The 20,713-nt window shown below is 37.4% G+C and overlaps 1 protein-coding gene across 1 annotated transcript in view; it reads left to right on the forward strand.

Annotated features, from left to right (window-relative positions):
* Positions 1-20,713, forward strand: part of LOC131995010 (uncharacterized) — a 268,050-nt gene that overhangs the window by 60,433 nt on the left and 186,904 nt on the right. The window lies entirely within an intron of this gene.

Consider the following 20,713-nt stretch of genomic DNA (forward strand, 5'->3'; position numbering starts at 1 on the left):
CCCACCACCGTAGGATGGGGGGGTATATTCATTTAGTCATTTCGTTTTCAACACATCGAAATATCAATTTCCGACCCTAGAAAGTATATATTTTTCGGATCGTCGTACAATTCTAGTACGATTTAACGATGGCCGTGTGTCTGTCCGTCTGTCCGTCCGTCTGTTGTAATCGCTCTACAGCCTTCAAAAATTGAGATATTGAGCTGAAATTTAGTACATATGCGTCTTGATACACGCTGGTTAAGTTTTTGAACGGGCAAATCGGACCAAATCACAGCTTGAAATTTCAGCGAAATTTGAGTTTGAGTTTGAGTAGTTTGAGGCCTCCCGACATCTGATCCAAATATGGTTTAGATTATATTGGGTTGCCCAAAAAGTAATTGCGGATTTTTTAAAAGAAAGTAAATGCATTTTTAATAAAACTTAGAATGAAACTTAATCAAATATGTATACTGTTTTACACTTTTTTTCTAAAGCAAGCTAAAAGTAACAGCTGATAACTGACAGAAGAAAAATGCAATTACAGAGTCACAAGCTGTGAAAAAATTTGTCAACGCCGACTATATGAAAAACCCGCAATTACTTTTTGGGCAACCCAATAGATTAGAATATATTTAGATATAGCTTTAAATAAAGCTTTATTTATTGCCCGATGTCGATGAAATTTTAATCAGTGAATAGTTTCATCCGTCCCAAATAGCTTCATCCGTCCCAAATAGGGTTCGGATAGGACTGTATTTAGATATAGCTGTCATATAGACCGATATGCCGATTAAAGGTCTGAAGCTCAAAAAAGCTTTATTTATTACCCGATTTTGTTGAAATTTGAAATACAAAATTCAACAGTGACTTTTATTTATTAGACCACTCAATGTCCGTGCCAAATTTGGCTGCATAAGTTATCCAATTCTCACCGGAAAGCGGGTTTGCATATATACCCGAGGTGGTGGGTATCCAAAGTTTGGCGCGGCCTAACTTAATGTCTTTTTACTTGTTTTTAATTGGATTTATTCGGTCTGCGCATTGATATTGGTTCTATATAAAGGGTGATTTTTTTGAGGTTAGGATTTTCATGCATTAGTATTTGACAGATCACGTGGGATTTCAGACATGGTGTCAAAGAGAAAGATGCTCAGTATGCTTTGACATTTCATCATGAATAGACTTACTAACGAGCAACGCTTGCAAATCATTGAATTTTATTACCAAAATCAGTGTTCGGTTCGAAATGTGTTCATTCACCGTAACGTTGCGTCCAACAGCATCTTTGAAAAAATACGGTCCAATGATTCCACCAGCGTACAAACCACACCAAACAGTGCATTTTTCGGGATGCATGGGCAGTTCTTGAACGGCTTCTGGTTGCTCTTCACTCCAAATGCGGCAATTTTGCTTATTTACGTAGCCATTCAACCAGAAATGAGCCTCATCGCTGAACAAAATTTGTCAAAATTTGAACACATTTCGAACCGAACACTGATTTTGGTAATAAAATTCAATGATTTGCAAGCGTTGCTCGTTAGAAAGTCTATTCATGATGAAATGTCAAAGCATACTGAGCATCTTTCTCTTTGACACCATGTCTGAAATCCCACGTGATCTGTCAAATACTAGTGCATGAAAATCCTAACCTCAAAAAAATCACCCTTTATATCGATCTTCTGTTTTTACTTCTTATTTTTATTTGATACTAGCCGAACCGGGCCCACTCCGCTGCGCCTTCTTTAACTCTCTAATATCTTTTTAGGCTGGGGACACCTCGCCCTGAATGCGGATATCGAATTCGTGCCATTGTACCCTATGATGTTGAACACGTTCGGCGAGAATATCGGAGAAAGCGGTGTTTATCCCCTCTTAATGTTGGCGACATTTGCGAGGTACAATGCCATGCATGGTTATTTAAAAATTTTTTCCCAAAGAGGTGTCGCACTGCGGGACACCATTTAGACTGGGCTATAAAAAAGGTCCCTTATCATTGAGTTTAAACTTGAATCGGAAAGCACTCATTGATGTATGAGAATTTGCCCCTTCTTGGTTTCTGGTAGTAATGTTCTTCCTTAGGGTAATGTTCTCATGTGCGGAGGGATGGCACCTCAGACATTTCCACTCAAATATGGATATCAAAATTTGTGTTGCACTTCCAAATTCCTTTAATTTGAGCCCCATATTGTCATTGCTGGTAAATATGAACCCTTTGGAGGGTGTTTTGGGGCTGGGGCGGCCACCGGCACTTTGCACTGAAAATATATATCAAATTGGTTCTTTATTCCCATCGGAAATTAAGTTCAGTTTAGGCGGTGCTTTAGGGCGTACCCCAAAACACTTGGCTCCAAAATTGGATATCAAAAATCGTTTTCTACTCTCAAATACCTTTTATTTGAGTCCCATATCAACCTATTTGACTTATTTTTGGAAGAAAAAGCGTTACTTAGACTTGAACGCAAATTTTAATGTCAAATTTGTAATCTTTTCCTTAATGTCTTTCATTTGAGTCTCATTTAGCCATGTTCGGCTAATATGCCTGTGGTGGCACACTTTGTGAAAATAACTTTGTTTCTTAATTTAAATATTTATCAAAGTAACCTTAGAATAATTTTATTATTTCGTAAAAACAACTTTGTTTATTATTCTGAATATTTATCACATAGGCTTAGTATAATTTTGACAATGTACAAGAAATTCATTTCTGCATAATAAAGTTTAGTTTTGAATTAGTTTTTATTACGAACACATCTATCCATTCCACATTGGTGACCCCGAACGAAAAATATACAGATTTTATTTTTTTTCAAGCATGGCTACTGAAAATGAAAATAATGCATTGGAGTTATCCCGTGTAGCGGTTCGAGTTCCTCCGTTTTGGCGACAAAATCCGCGGCTATGGTTAATACAATTGGAGTCCCAGTTTGTTACATCAGGAATTTCTTCCGACGAAACGAAGTTCCATACGCTAGTTGGGTCCATGGAAAGCGGTATTTTGAACCATGTAAGCCATATTGTGGAAAATCCTCCAGCGGTCAACAAATACGAAGTCTTGAAGAAGGCATTGCTTGATGAATTTATGGAATCTGAGGAAAAACGCCTTCGACAACTTTTGGAAAATGTATGTACCGGTGACAAGAAACCTTCAGCATTACTAAGGGAAATGATGGAATTGTCCTGTGGAAAAGTGTCAAAAGAGTTATTGAAAACATTGTGGATCCAGCGCCTTCCATCAACAACAAGAGCCATACTGTCGGTAAGCGATGATGGAGTAGACAAGTTAGCAATCATGGCAGATAAAATCCATGACCAGTATGATGCTTCTGGTGTAGTCAATGCTGTTTCAACTAAAGATGAAGACCGTTTGATGGTTTTGGAAAGGCAAGTAAGTGAACTTTTATCGAAAATTGATGCCTTTTCGTTCAGAGGTGGTCAACACGAAAAAAGGAATTCCACACATCGTTCACGAAGTAATTCACGCTCTCGTTCAACATCTTCTGTGTGTTGGTACCACTTTAAATTTGGACGGAAAGCGACAAAATGCCGTTCGCCCTGCTCGTTCAATTCGACGGAAAACAATTAGGCACCTCATCTAAGGTGGCGGATGAGTGCGGCCGGCATATAAGTCGCCTTTTTATTCAAGATGCAGAATCAAATTTAAGATACCTTATAGATACCGGTGCCGACATATCTGTTTTACCTCGCAGAAACGATGAAAAAAACAAAGCGTCAAATTCTTTTGTTTTGTATGCAGCGAACAACACGAAAATACGAACTTATGGAACAAGGGTTATTAATTGCAATATCGGTCTACGGCGAAGATTTCTCTGGTCATTTATTGTAGCTCCTGGTGGATATGAAAAACAATCAACTAATCGATTCAACAACAAAACTCAAAGTATCTGGATTTTGCTCACTTCAACCAAGAGTTTTTGGGTTGGAGGGGCCCGTTGGGTACTTGGACACAAATTTTAATAATATATAATTTTTCTGGTCTGCAATACCTTTCATTTGATATCCTTATTGGGCCCATCGGACCACTTTCGGATATGGGTGGCGCTTTTGGGGAAAGGGGGAGGGTCCGCCTCCACCCGATATCTAAAAATACAGACAAACGTACACAATCTATGAAAATTTTAAGAAAATCGGTTCAGCCAAGTATCATATAGTCATAATGGGTCTGATGGCGTTTTTGAGTTGTGGCGTGGCCCCCTATATTCGATCAGATTTTGTATATCAGATTCGAAATCTACTCCCGAATACCTTTTATTTGATCCCTATATTGAAATGAATGTCCAATATGAGTGGTTGGGGGAGTTTTAGGGTTGGGGCGGGCCGATGGGTACTTGGACCCAACATTACTTACGAAATTCGAACTCTACTCTTAAATACCTTTCATTTTAATCCCATATGGTCCCGATCGGTCCACTTTTATTTTTGCGTAGTACTTTTGTGGTAAGTACTACATCTTATACAACAACAACCTACATCTTATAGATGTAGGTTGTTGTAGATGGGATTACAAATGGGCCATATAGGTTCAGATTTGATATAACCCCCATATAAACCGATCCCCCAATTTGACTTCTTGAGCCCATAAAAGCTTTAATTTTCATCCGATTTGAATAAAATTTGGAACAAAGACTTAAGTTATGACTCATGTTGGAAGTCATAACTTAATGCCAAGTATGATCCTAATAGGTCTATAAACAGATACAGCCCCTATATAATCCGATCCCCGGATTTGACTTCTTGAACGCTAAGCAGCCGCAATTTTCATCCGATTTGGCTGAAATTTGGAACAAAGACTTGAGTTATGACTTTTGACATCCATGCCAAGTATGGTCCGAATCGGTCTATAGACAAATATAGCTCCCATATAAACTGGTCCCCGGATTTGACTTTTTGAGCCCTTAGAAGCCTCAATTTTTATCCAATTTGGCTGAAATTTAGAACAAAGACTTGAGATATGACTTTCAACTTCCATGTAAAGTATGATCCTAGTCGGTCTATAAACAGATATAGCCCCCATATAAACCGATCTCCGGATTTGACTTCTTGAGACATTAGAAGCCGCACTTTTCATCCTGATTTGGCTGAAATTTGAAACATAGACTTGAATAATGACTTCCAACATATATGATTAGAATCGGTCTATAAACAGATATAGGCCGGTCTCCGAATTTGACTTCTTCAACCCTTAGAAGTTTAAATTTCCACCTGATTTCGCTGAGATTTGGCCCAAACCCCTGTCTTATGACTTACAACATCAGAACCAAGGTTTATCCTAATTGGTCAATGTGGTGATAAAGGCCCCCCTAAGTACCGATATCCCGATATGTCTTTTTGAGGCCAAAATAATTCAAATACAAAATCAGTAAATTTTTTGCGAAATCCATGGTTGTTAACATCAACACGATTAATCGATTAACCGTTCTAAAGTATTCGATTATTTGTTACTTTGTTCGATTATTTGACAGGTCACGAATAATTGAATGTATACCCTAATTTGGAGGCCACCGTAGCGCAGAGGTTAGCATGTCCGCCTATGACGCTGAAAGCCTGGGTTCGAATCCTGGCGATACCATCAGAAAAAATGCTGGCAACATTTGAGGTATTATGTCATGTAAAACTTCTCTTCACAGAGGTGTCGCACTGTGACAAGACGTTCGGACTCGGCTATAAAAAGGAGGCCCCTTATCATTGAGCTTAAACTAGAATCGGACTGCACTCATTGATAGGTGAGAAGTTTGCCCCTGTTCCTTAGTTGAATGTTCATGAGCATAATTTGCATGCATACCCTAATTCTGGTAAAATGTTGAACCTCGCATCAGTTATGTGTCCAACACCTTGAATAAAATCAATCTTATCATCAATCTTAAATCAAAACATAATCTCTTTGGTTTCTTGCTGTGTGATCTGGCTACATCTGATCTTACAACCACACCATTACTGGGTACAAGGTAATAGAAAGAGATATACACCCATCGATAAGTATACATATAGATTCAAAATCACGGTATATTGAGTAGGTATATGTTGCTATCACCATTTTAAAATTGTAATTAAATACTGATCGCATTTATTGTCGGATCGTCTTGAAATTTGGCGCATAAATTTTATTCGCCTAGAGGCGAAGCGCATTGAATTTGAAAGAAATAAGAATAGATTTCTTTTAACCGATCAACCGATTTATCAGCCGATCTTCTAAAAGTTGTATGTCCTCTTTTATGGCTTGACTCGAGTTTGATTTTAATTTCCTTTCATATAACAAATTTAATATCAAATGTTTGCGTTGATTCTTTTGGGGGTGTCTTATGTTGTGATTCTTTTATTCTTCTCTTTGTTTGAAGCATTCCAAAATCCATTTTATATAGCATTTACATTTTATAAAAGGTCCTACATCATCCCAAAGGAAGAAGAGGATAAACAGAGGATGTGTAAAATGAATGGTCGTTATCTGATGTTAGAGTTCCGTTGATGTTTATGCTCTCATTGTATGAGTGTTCTTCGAATGATTGGCTTAGAAGAACTATCACTTCTAGTGTCATTTTCATGAATGCCCACTCCTTCTCTGTACAGCCGCCCACACATACTGCAATCATCATAAGCTTTGTGGCTATGACGAAGCCTTGGTGTCCTTCGAAAAACTAAAGCCAACTAAAGAAAGGACCATTAAGGGACTTTAAATGTTTTCTTTTAGTTTAAATAGTTGGAGTGATTTTACTCACACACATACGCTCAGAGAAAAAGTTTGAATAGAATGAATTTTATATGAACATCAGTATAAAAAAGAAAATCTTTTATATTTTGTACTGAACTAGAAAATCGTAATTCTAAATTTTAAATTGACTATTATTTTTTTGAGTGCATAAAATGGCGTCCTTGAATCATATTGGTATTAGACAAGCTAAGTCAACAGGATTTAGTTGACCACTGAAAGAGAAGAACAAGCTGATAGTTATCTGCTATTTATTATCTATGGTGCTCAGAAAATCTAAACCACTTTTAGTAAAAAGATGTTAAAGAATAGGAATTTTGTCACTTTTATGTTTTAACTGTGATTGAAGTTTGTTTGTGTAGACAATAGCTGATTTGTGATTTTATGCATTAATGATGCTGAAATGACAGTGCGGGATACCCAAACAGCAGATGTTCTTTAGTTTTCTAGTCCGTAATGTCCTCACAGCTTTTGCCGAAATAGTTACTTGGAACTTTTAGTCTATCAGCACGATTTTTTAATTGGCGAGTTACTGAGCACTGAGTCGCGGCGGACTAAAATTTTTCTTTTCTGACTATAAATTTTTTACTAACATTTTTCATAATTTTGGAAGAGAGTTTTTTAGCAGTTTTTCTTCCGTATGAGTCGTGAAACACTCTTTTAGGGTATGATTGGGCAATCTATTAAGTGTGAGCGGAAGTATTAGCAAATATTCGCAACGATTCTCTTACAACTCATTGCGTTATAACCATATGTATGAGTTTTGAAACACTCTACTAGGATATCAATGAAAATCCATCACATCACTCATTGCGTTATAACCCTCCAGAAGATTTGTTTATCAACCAATTGAGTTAACCTTTCGCGATTTTTTATTATAATATGTGATGCGTGTAGGACTTTATTTTGTTATTTGATGTTTTGTTTTGAGTGGACAACTTCCACAACAACAAACGTAATTCTCACTTGGTTTGAATCACGATTGTATTTAGTATGACCAATATGACGACCCAGCGGGAAACCTGAGAAGGACCCATATTTAGAAACCTTCCGTAAGGTCTATAATTCAACCTCAAACAAGGCAAAACAAACTCTAAAATCCTTTCTGTTCAATGCGGCCAAGATCGGTCTAGATTTGCATTAAGCAGCCATATAAACCGATCTCCCGATTTAAGGTTTTGGACCTGTAAAAGGTAAAATTATTTACCGCTTTTGCTGATATTAAGGTCCCTTGACATTCGTACCTAGTATAGAAAAGATCGGTATTTATTTCGTCATAGCTGTCATGTAGATTGATCTCTCGATATAAGGACTCGAGCCCATAATAGGCGCATTTATTGTCCGACTTCGCTGAAATTTGGTACAGCGATTTGCGTTAGGCCTCTTGACATCCCCGTTCAATACGGCTCAGATCGGTCCAGATTTGGCTATAGCTGTCATATACATCGATCTCCCGATTTAAAACTTTGGACCCATAAAAGGTGAATTAAATATCCGATTTTGCAGAAATTATGCACAATGAGTTGCCTTAGGCCTCTATACATTCGTACCGAGTATGGGCAATATCTGGCTATACTTGGATATAGCTGCCATATGTATCAATCCTCCGATTTAAGTTCTTGGGTCAATAAAAGCATGTTTTGTTACTCGATTTCAATGAAATTTGACAAAATGGGCTGTGTTAGGCTTCTCGATATTCCTGTTGCCATATACTCTCGAATTAAATTCTTAGACCCATAAAAGGTGACTTTTTTAACCGATGAATACAAGGGTTGACTTATATATTTCGGGATTAGAGAACACAAAAACAAATATTAATCATTGAATATCTCTATTGTTTTTCAAAATATTCCCCATTAAGTTCTATACACTTTTGCATGCGTTTTGTTGCCACTTTTGCCACTCTGATTGAAGTATCTCCAGAAGTCATTTGGTGCCAAGTCAAGACCATACGGCGGATGACTCATCGAAGTGATGTTTTAAGTGCTCAAAAATGCAGTTGTTTCGTATTTTTGGAGCATTTCTTTCGACCAATCGACACCAGGCCTTTTTTGAGTGATTGACAAACTGTGTGGGATCCAACGCGAACAAATTTTTTTGACGATCAAATGTTTTATCCAACATTCATTCGATCTTGCAACAACAACTGATTTTGGATGACCTTTACGAAATTCATATTGGAGTGAACTACGACCTCGTTTAAATTCACCATACCATCGATAAACACTGGTCCGTAATGGAGCTTCTTCGCCAAAAATTAAATAAAGTTCATCGATGGTTGTTGTTGAGGTAATCCACGTCGAAAGTTGTAAAAATTTACGCATGAAAATGTTCACGATTTAATTCCATTTTTTGGGTGAGATAAATCTTTTAAGTTACTGTAAACAACACAAATAGCGCTCGTATGTCAAAACGTTCTGAGTACGTATAACCTCAAAAATGTCAAGCTTTACGATAGAGCAGTCAGTTGGCAGATTGCCAACTATATATTTCGGGATGTCCAATCCCGAAATATATAGAGTGCAACCCTTGCATGAAGTATCATTAGTTGTGTTAGACTCTTATATAGCCTTCTTCAATATGGTGATAATCGGACTTTATTTAGATATAGCTGCTGTGGGTTTATAAATGATGCATTTTCCACTGTATTATGACGAAAGGTTTTTAATATATATGTATATCTGAGGTGGTGGGGATCCAAATTTTGGCCCGGGCAAACTTGATGCATTTTTTTACTTGTTTTGATTTATTGTAAATGGATTAAGAAAATTATTATGCCGCCCTTCAATTGTACAAGAGCAAATCTGATAAAAATAGAAATTGCCATCTGCTAATAACAACAAGTAAGAGCGTGCTAAGTTCGGCCGGGCCGAATCTTATATACCCTCCACCATTGATCGCATTTGTCGAGTTCTGTGCGTGGTATCACTTTTTAGACAAACATAGAATATTGAATCAGAACTGTTATGCTATTGGAGCTATATCAAGTTATAGTCCGATTAGGACCATAAATGAATGCTGAACATTGTAGAAGTCATTGTGTAATATTTCAGTTCATTCGGATAAGAACTGCGCCTTGTAGGGGCTCAAGAAGCAAAATAGGGAGATAGGTTTATATGGGAGCTGTATAAAGCTGTTGATCGATTCAGACCATATTAGACACGTATGTTGAAGGTCATGAGAGAAGCCGTTGTACAAAATTTCTTCTAAATCGGATGAGAATTGCGCCCTCCAGAGGTTCAAGAAGTCAAGATCCCAGATTGGTTTATATGGCAGCTATATCAGGTTTTATACCGATTTACGCCATACTTAGCATTGTTATTGAAAGTCATGACAAAACAACTCATGCAAAATTTCAGCCAAGTCGGTTGAGAATTGCCTGCTTTATTGGCTCAAGAAGTCAAGTTCCAAGATCGGTTTATATAACAGCTATACCCGATTATGAACCGATTTGAATCATACTTAGCAGTTGTTTAAAGTGATACCAAAACACTACGTGCAAAATTTCAGTTAAATCGGACGAGAATTGCGCCATCTAGAGGCTCAAGAAGTCAAGACCCAAGATCGGTTTATATGGCAGCTATATCAAAACATGTACCGATTTAAACCATACTTAGCGTAATTGTTGGGAGTGATACCAAAACACTACATGCGGATGAGAATTGCGCCCTCTAGAGGCTCAAGAAGTCAAGACCCAAGATCGGTTTATATGGCAGCTATATCAAAACATGTACCGATTTAAACCATACTTAGCGTAATTGTTGGAAGTGATACCAAAACACTACATGCAAAATTTCAGTTAAACCGGATGAGAATTGCGCCCTCTAGAGGCTCAAGAAGTCAAGTCCCAAGATCGGTTTATATGGCAGCTATATCAAAACATTGACCGATTTAAACCATACTTAGCGTAGTTGTTGGAAGTGATACCAAAACACTGCATGCAAAAGTTCAGACGGATGGACAGACGGACGGACATGGCTAGATCGACTTAAAATGACATGACGATCAAGAATATATATACTTTATGGGGTCTTAGACGCATATTTCGAGGTGTTACAAACAGAATGACGAAATTAGTATACCCCCATCCTATGGTGGAGGGTATAAAAAAGATTTTGTTTTGTTTTGTTGTAAGAAGCCAACGAACCAAGTTTCCAAGCATCATAAAAATTAAAAAAAAAAAATTATTAGGTACAATGAATATTTCGAGTAGCTCACAAAACTCAGCATGGCAACTATTTTAAATAATCTCTTTACAATCGTTGGCAAGTAATGAAGTGGACAACGAGAAAAGTGTGAAAAGCGGCTGGAAATGGCTACGAAGTGTAAAAGTAAAAACTTTTGCCTTTTTAATAAACAATGCAGAAAAATCTTAAATTCATTTGCTAAATACAAGAACTTGGCCTTTTTTCTGGTTATTACAACTTACAGCAATTTCTTTTTGTTATACAACGTCCAATGAGTGAAATACCACAATCACCTCCTTCAACACTGCCTGACCGCCAACATGGAACATTTGCGTTGCGGCGTTGTTGAATTATGAACTTATAAAAAGTTACTTTGACTTTACAAATTATGTAGAAGTTAGAGCATAATTACTACTGGTTTTCCTTACATTTTTAGTGTAGCAAACTGGAGGAAAGTCCAAGCAGAACTCTTTAGATGGTACTATTGACAGGCACAAGTGGTTGGTTCTTAAACTTTAAATACATTAACATTGTAGCATCACCTTTCATTTTGTGGGTATTTTTGAAAAATAAGTTGAATTTGGAAATTTTGTACTTAAGTTAAAGAAGAAGCAAGACGGCTCTATTTAAGTTTGAACGATCCGAATTTTGTAAACCCTCCACCATGGATCGAATTAGCCAAGTATTTTGAACAATTTTTGTAAAGGCAGATTAGGTGGCCTATGTGCTTATATGCAGGCGAGGTTATAAACAGATTTGCAAATTGGTAGTCATAGCAAAGATCATCATGCAAAATTTTAGCTAAATCGAATAATGCACATGCGCTACATTTATTCGTTCTTGAAACAGTTTCTAAATCGAAAATTCAAGTTTCGAGATAGTTTAATATGGGAGCTAGGTTATGATAAAAAAAAAATGCAAATTTTGCCCATGAACATTCCATTAAGGAACAGGGGCAAACTTCTCACATATCAATGAGTGCAGTCCGATTCAAGTTTAAGCTCAATGATAAGGAGCCTCCTTTTCATAGCCGAGTCCGAACGGCGTGCCGCAGTGCGACACCTCTTTGGAGAGAAGTTTTACATGGCATAGTCCCTCAAAAATGTTGCCAGCATTAGGAGGGGTAAACCACCGCTGAAAATTTTTTCTGATGGTCTCGCCAGAATTCGAACCCAGGCGTTCAGCATCATAGGCGGATATGCTAACCTCTGCGCTACGGTGGCCTCCGAATCAGGTTATGATCAAAGTTGCCGTTTTTGGTAGATTTTTATTCTCTGGCAATGTTGGTAGGTTGACCTCAAATTTTGGTATGGTTTCCAACATATGAAGTAAAGGGTGATTTTTTTGAAGTTAGGATTTTCATGCATTAGTATTTGACAGATCACGTGGGATTTCAGACATGGTGTCAAAGAGAAAGATGCTCAGTATGCTTTGACATTTCATCATGAATAGACTTACTAACGAGCAACGCTTGCAAATCATTGAATTTTATTACCAAAATCAGTGTTCGGTTCGAAATGTGTTCATTCACCGTAACGTTGCGTCCAACAGCATCTTCGAAAAAATACGGTCCAATGATTCCACCAGCGTACAAACCACACCAAACAGTGCATTTTTCGGGATGCATGGGCAGTTCTTGAACGGCTTCTGGTTGCTCTTCACTCCAAATGCGGCAATTTTGCTTATTTACGTAGCCATTCAACCAGAAATGAGCCTCATCGCTGAACAAAATTTGTCAAAATTTGAACACATTTCGAACCGAACACTGATTTTGGTAATAAAATTCAATGATTTGCAAGCGTTGCTCGTTAGTAAGTCTATTCATGATGAAATGTCAAAGCATACTGAGCATCTTTCTCTTTGACACCATGTCTGAAATCCCACGTGATCTGTCAAATACTAATGCATGAAAATCCTAACCTCAAAAAAATCACCCTTTACTTACTGAAAAAAAACGTGTATTTGTTAAGAGTGCAGAACAAAACCATGGATGTCGAGGGGCCAAATACTATTACTATTGGTCTCACTACTTTAAGCTTCAGTAAAAAAAGCGCAAGTCCTGATATTGTATTTTGAACGAGTTTAAGGAATCTCTTCCGAATTCCGTAAATTAAGAAAAATTAAGGGTAGAAAATGCGGCTTGTTTGTCTTCCATCGGAAAACAGGTAGCTGGTATATGGTAGCTGCATACCAATATGGTCAGATGAGGCCTATACTCAAATTTTGAGAGGTTCGTGCAATTCAATGCAACGGCATTTAAATTAATCGCGACATTTAAATCGGGAGATCACTTTATCAAAACTGGGCATGATTGTTCATTGAAATCGGGGCATAAATATGACTTTATGAATCCAAGCTTTCTTATAGGGAGGTCGGTATTAAGGGTGCTACATCAAGATATAGGGCATCTTAGAATGTAAGTCTGCAGAGTGATTTCAACAAACAGACTGACGGACATGTCTACATCCTTCATGTATAACGACGCTCCAGTACTTTGAAGCGATGAACATGTATAATATGATATGTTACAAATGGAACGGCAAAGTAGCCAACTTTTCGGTGGTGGATACAAAAAAATCGCAGTTTTGCCTTGTAGAACATTTGGTAGGTTTTGGTGGTAACACTGATTATGATTTAGTTGGAGGACACGCGACGAGCAACATCGATCCCCTCACTCAATGATCGTAGGTCCATTTTGCTCGCCCTGGAAGAAGGTAGAAGAGAACAAGTAAAAACGTTCTAAGTACGGCCGGGCCGAATCTTATATACTCTCTACCATGGATCGCATTTTTAAAGTTTTTTGCTCTCGATATCTCTTTATAGGCAAACAAAGAATAATGGATAAGAATGCTTTTGATGCTATATCAGGTTGTGGACCGATTCGAGCCATAATTGGTTTGGATGTTGGAGACCGATTCACATCATATTTCCAATTCAGCCCGACCAATGTCAGCCAAATCAGACAAGAACTGCGCCATCTATGGGCATATATGCGACATAAAAAAAGTATGACAAATAACCTAAATCAACTGATGGAACAAATGGCTAGCCTTAAAATGAATATCACCGTAAGGCTAACTCAAATTGGATTGCATGAAGATTGAATTCCGGAATGCCAATGGCCTGGCCCAACATATCCTTGAAGTTAATAATTGATATACTCCTTATATCGGAAACTCACTTCACACAAGAACATCATTTGCACGACTTTTATCATGTCATGCACCCTTCTGGCTACGGCCGGAGGAAATCCAGGCACGGAAACTGGTGTTCACCCATTACCTTGTGTCTTGTCCTCGCAATTGCGGGTTAATGACGCAAAAGGTGCTCGATCGTACCTAACTCCTTCTCGTCAACGCATATCCTGCAGAAGTCAGACTCTCCATGCTTTTCACATACAGACAGACAGACGAACGGAAGGACGGACATACGAATGAGTTAGTTCGACTTTAACCCTACGGCGGGGTAAGAATGAACGTGGGGACTTTTTTCAAGGACCTTTTTCATTGGTGTCTTAAAAATTAAAAAAAAAATGCTTTTTTATATAAAATTCCACACTATGTCCCTGTGGACCTTGTAATTCGGCAACGGATGGCTCAACGGTTGACGCGTTCGACCGCGGATGGACTGACATGGCTAAATCGACTCAGCATGTTGAGATGATCTAGAATGGAAGGTATCGGGGAGTATAATACGAATATTATATCAAAATTAGGCGCCAAGTCTAAGGTCAAGGTGTTTTAGGAAAGGGATGATGCCCTAAATACATGGTCCTATAGGTATTCTACTCCCAAATAGGTATTCTACTCCCAAATATGTATTCTACTCCCAAATAGGTATTCTACTTCCAAATACCTTTATATTGCGATGGTCACTAAAACATTGCTGTTTGTGGGGTATTTTGGGAAAATGGTAGACCCCAGAAAATTGGTCCCGAAAATGGGTATAAATTCTTGCTCAACCCCCTAAAACCTTTCATTTAGGCTCCACATTGACATTGACATGATCGGTAAATATGCCCGATTTAGGGGTGTTTTGGGGATTGGGGTGGTCCCCCAAACACTTAGCCCGGAAAATATATCAGCAACGTGCTCAATTGTCAATAATCTATATATCATTTATTTGAACCCCATATTGCCATTGCCCTCAAAATTGGATATCAAATTCGTTTTCTAATCTCATTTAAACTCCTTATTGCAAAGTCAGCAAACATGTCCGGTTTGGGGTATTGGCCCTAAAAACTATGAATATATAGTTCCCCTCTCTTTAAGACCCCATTTTAGACAGTTGGCCCCTAATGTTGATATCAGATAGGTGGTCTACTCCCAAAGACCTTTAATTTGAGCCCCATATTTCCATAGTCGGCAAACATGACCGGCTTGGGGGGTGTTTTGGGGGATGGGGGGCCACTCAGTGAGTTGGCCTTGAAAATATATATTTGATTTGTGTTCCACTTTAAAAACCTTTTTATTTAAGCCTCATATTATAATAGTCAGAAAATACTTACTATTTGGGTGGTGTTTTGTCCCGAATATTGATATCAAATTCGTGCTTTACTCCCAAAGACCTTTCATTTGAGCCCCATATTGCTATGGTCGTAAATTTGTCCCCTTTGGGGGATGTTTTTGGTGAGAGGCGGCCCCCAAACATATTTGGATATCAGATTCGTATTCTACATTCAAATACCTTTTATTTAAGCCCCATATTCCCATGGTCAGTAAATAAGTCCTGTTTGGGGGTGTTTTGGGAAGGGGTGGACTCCCAGAAACGTAGCCCCACATTTGGTTATCAGATTCGTATTCTACTCGCAAATACCTTTCAGTTGAGTCCCATATTGCCATGGTCGGTAAATATGTCCGATTTAGGGGTGTTTTGGGGCTTGGGGTGGTCCCCCAAACACATGGTCCGACAATTAGATATCAGATACGTTTTCTTATCCTAAATACCTTTCATTTGAGTCCCATATTGTCGTGATTGATCTAAATATATGTTTGGTAGGTTTTAGGGTGGGGAGCCCCCCTAGGTACCCGAAATTCGGATACCAAATTTTTATTTTTAGGGTACTATATGAGAGCACACAAAATTAGGCTTAAATCGCACCACCCATCTCCGCAATCTGGCGTTTCTGAAAATTTGAATAAGGGGGAGGGTCCGCCCCCCCTTCAGATATCAAAAAATGTAGTACCCTATTTTCACCACGGGGTCATTATGCACCATCTGCAAAAATTTCAAGAAAATCGGTTTAGCCGTTTCTGAGTCTATAAGGAACACACAAACATACAAACAAACAAACACAAATTTTTACAAATTTTTAGATATATATAGGATATTTAGCATTTAGTACTATGTCATAGTAATATCCAAATATGGGCTAGGTGCCGAGAAGCCTTATTTATACAAGTCACGTTTGAAATTTCAGTGAAATCGGGCAACAAATCCTCTTTTTATGGGAATAGGACAGAAAATCGGACTATATAGCAGGATATCGATTGGCCTAGTGCAAATCATTGTTCCGAGTTTCAGAGAAATCAGGTAATAAATGAGACTAAATACCCCAAATCGGCCGATCGGTCTATATAACAGCTATATCGAAGTAATGTCCGATCTGGCCCATAGATTCGAATATGGGCATCAGGGAGTCAAATTTCAGCTCAATATTATAATTTTTGAAGGCTATAGCGTGACTACATTAGACGGACGGGTGGATGGAAAGAGAAATGGACAGACACTCAGACGTCCTAAATATGATATCAAAATTAGGCACACCCAGAAAAATAAGTTTGCTGATATCAGCAAACATTGTCTGCTGATTTCATAATAAAGTTTTTTTACCTTTGAAGGAAACAATTTAAAATTTGTGAACACCTGAATGGTCGTCAAAGCATTTTCTATATATTTATGTGCTCTTTTGGTTGTTGGATTGGATTGGATTTTAGCGAGAATATCAGAAAAAATTTTGAGCGGTGGTTATCCCCTCGTAATGCTGGCGACATTTGGGAGGTACTGTACCATTCGGTATGGCAGCCATGTATAAATTTCTCCACAAAGTGGTGTAGCATTGTGGTACGCCGTTCGGACTCGGTTATAAAAAGAGACCCCTTATCAATAAGCTTAAAATTGAATCGGATAGCACTCATTGATATAAAGGGTGATTTTTTTGAGGTTAGGATTTTCATGCATTAGTATTTGACAGATCACGTGGGATTTCAGATATGGTGTCAAAGAGAAAGATGCTCAGTATGCTTTCACATTTCATCATGAATAGACTTACTAACGAGCAACGCTTGCAAATTATTGAATTTTATTACCAAAATCAGTGTTCGGTTCGAAATGTGTTCATTCACCGTAACGTTGCTTCCAACAGCATCTTTGAAAAAATACGGTCCAATGATTCCACCAGCGTACAAACCACACCAAACAGTGCATTTTTCGGGATGCATGGGCAGTTCTTGAACGGCTTCTGGTTGCTCTTTACTCCAAATGCGGCAATTTTGCTTATTTACGTAGCCATTCAACCAGAAATGAGCCTCATCGCTGAACGGTGAATGAACACATTTCGAACCGAACACTGATTTTGGTAATAAAATTCAATGATTTGCAAGCATTGCTCGTTAGTAAGTCTATTCATGATGAAATGTCAAAGCATACTGAGCATCTTTCTCTTTGACACCATGTCTGAAATCCCACGTGATCTGTCAAATACTAATGCATGAAAATCCTAACCTCAAAAAAATCACCCTTTATTAGCAGTTTGCCATTGTTCCTTAATGGAATGTTCATGGGCAAAATTTGCAATATTTACTGCATATTAGATTATTTTGCATACGCGTCATTAGCGGCGAGTGAATACGCGTATTTAAATATTTGGTAAAGGTAACAATTAATTCAAAAGATTGCGGCCAAAATTATGGTTTTTATTTTGACTTTTAGTGTAGAAAAAATAATCCCCGGGCAAACAATTAAGATTTTAATACCTTTCACCACCACTGTGGTATAAGGTATTATGGGGATGGGACGTCCACTAGGTAATCCCCTATAAATATCGCCTGATTTTCATTCCTAGAACCACTGTAAGCGCATTTATAGATCAACTACCATAATACCTAAAAAAGTTTGTTCTAAATCGGTTCAGATTTGGATATAGCTCGCTTATCTTATGTTAGTCCGGTTTTAAGAAATATTGCAATAAATTGTTCATTTGTAAACTGATTCTCTCGAAATTTGGCAGGAATGATTATCTTAATATTACTAGTGAATTTCATAGACATCGGTCCAGATTTAGATATAGCTGCCATATATGTATATCGCCCGATTTTCACTTATAGATCCACTGCAAGCACATTTATTGACAAATGTTGCCAAAACTTTGTACAACGCTTTCCTTGACGATTCCTACAATATCTGTTGAGTTTGATCGATATCGGTTCAGATTTGGATATAGCGCCCGATTTTGAGAAATATTGCAATAAAGTGTTCATTTGTCAACCGATTCTTTCGAAATTTGGCAGGAAGGACTACCTTATTATTTTTTATCTTAGTATTACTGGTGAATTTCATAGAAATCGGTCCAGATTTAGACAGCTGCCAAATATGTATATCGCCCGATTTTCATTTCTAGAGCCACTGCAAGCGCATTTATTGACCAATCTTGCCAAAATTTTGCACAACGCTTTCGTCGACGACTACCAGAATATCTATAGAGTTTGGTCGAAATCGGTTCAGATTAACATGTAGCTCTCATATATATATGTTCGTCCGATTTTGAGAAATATTGCAAAAAAATGGTTCATTTGTTAACCGATTCTTTCAAAATTAGGCAGGCATTTCATAGAAATCGTTTCAGATTAAGATATAGCTGCCAAATATGTATATTGCCCGATTTTCATTTCTAGAGCCACTGCCAGCGCATTTATTGACCAATCTTGCCAAAATGTTGCACAACGCTTTCGTCGACGACTACAAAAATATCTATATAGTTTGGTCGAAATCGGTTCAGATTAACATGTAGCTCTCATATATATGTTCGTCCGATTTTGAGAAAATATTGCAATAAATTGTTCATTTGTTAACCAATTCTCCCGAAATTTGGCAGGAAGGATTTTCTTATGAATCTTTATATTACTGGCGAATTTCATAGGAATCGGTTCAGATTAAGATATAGCTGCCAACTACCGACAACTACCACAATATCTCCAAAGTTTTTTCAAAATCGGTTTACATTTACATATAGCTCCCATATATAGAGTACCACCAAAATTGGTTCAGAATAAGATACAAATAGTTCTCACTGAGTACTTACAATATATTGTGGGTGTAGGGTATTATACAGCCTGCTGAGTTCCATCAAAATTGGTTCAGAATAAGATACAAATAGTTCCCACTTTGTACTTATATTGTAGGTGTAGGGTCTTGTACAGTCGGCACCGCCCCACTTTTGCCTTTCCTTACTCGTTTCATAATGTAATTGATGGGAACTTGTTTTGGCTACACCTGACAGTATTAGACGATATGCCCTAAAGTTCAAAAAACAGAACTGGGAATTTTTCACTTTGGCTTCCATGGGAGTATGAATTGCAAAATATTAATACGTCACATTCTACAATTTTATGTTTTGTTCTTGTTTACTACGACAAGACACGTGATGATCATCATGTTTCTATTTTTTTTTTGCTTCAAATCAATTGCAGATTAGAGTTATTCCCCTACCCGAAAAAAAAACTCCTCATGATGAAATTAATGTACACTTAAGTACTCAATTCAGTAGTGATTTTAATGAACAAAAATTTGATTTGGAATCTAAGCGTATAAGGTAGAACAATATCGCCCATACATACAAAATTCCAAGTAAAACCGTTTCAAATGGAAGTAAAGTACCAAAATAGATTTGACCAAAACAAAGAGTTAATAGTTTTTTTTTGGGATTTTTGAAGTCTCCATATCCCCTGTAGGTACAAAGCAAATGTTTATACTGAAGTACGGTACAAAGCGAGAAAAAAAGTGTAAAATGGTATAAATAATAAGATTTATTATGAAAGCTATTTAGTTGTTTCAAAGAAATCATAACAACGTAACCAAATTAATTTTAATTAAAAACAAAAAAAAAATGCGATTTTTGCCGCATTTTATGATTCTAGCCATTATTCTGGCATGTGGTGTCTACCATGTAGATTCAGAAGAGGAGCAAACAGTTGGAGCTGAAGGCAATCTGGATGTAAAGGAACAGAATATACCCATCACTTTGGTTCAGGTGGATGCTGGTGTCCAGAATGAGGGAGATTTAAATCGGGAAACTAGGCAGTTTGGTTTTGGCAGACCCCGCCCTTACTACGGAGGTGGTGGTTTCTACAGACCTCCTTTCTACAGGCCACCCATTTATCGACCTCCTATATACAGACCACCCTTCTATAGACCACCTCGGCCATATTATGGTGGCTATTTTAGACCACCACCATTCTTTGGTTAGATATAGGCAAAAAAGAGTTTTAAATTAGGTAAATTTTAAGTTTTATAAGATAATTTAATAAAAATGGATAAAATACTAAAGTTATTAAAGCTGGACATTTCCGAACACAATTTTGTTTGATTCTCTATAAAAATTAATATGTTAGCATTTTGCAAACAAACTATTTTGGGGTTGGTATTCCCCTTACCGATTTCCTGAGAGTTATCCGACCAGGACTATTTTGATTTCAAGACTTAAAATATAAAATATGGACAAGTTTTTTTTTTTAATCCAAATTTAAGTGAAATTTTTTGAAAAAAAAAAAAAATAAAACCACTTATTTACGAAAAAAAGTCTAAATCAGTAAAAATAAAAGTTTCG

This window comes from Stomoxys calcitrans, chromosome 2 (genome assembly GCF_963082655.1).
Source record: "Stomoxys calcitrans chromosome 2, idStoCalc2.1, whole genome shotgun sequence".
Taxonomy (NCBI): domain Eukaryota; kingdom Metazoa; phylum Arthropoda; class Insecta; order Diptera; family Muscidae; genus Stomoxys; species Stomoxys calcitrans.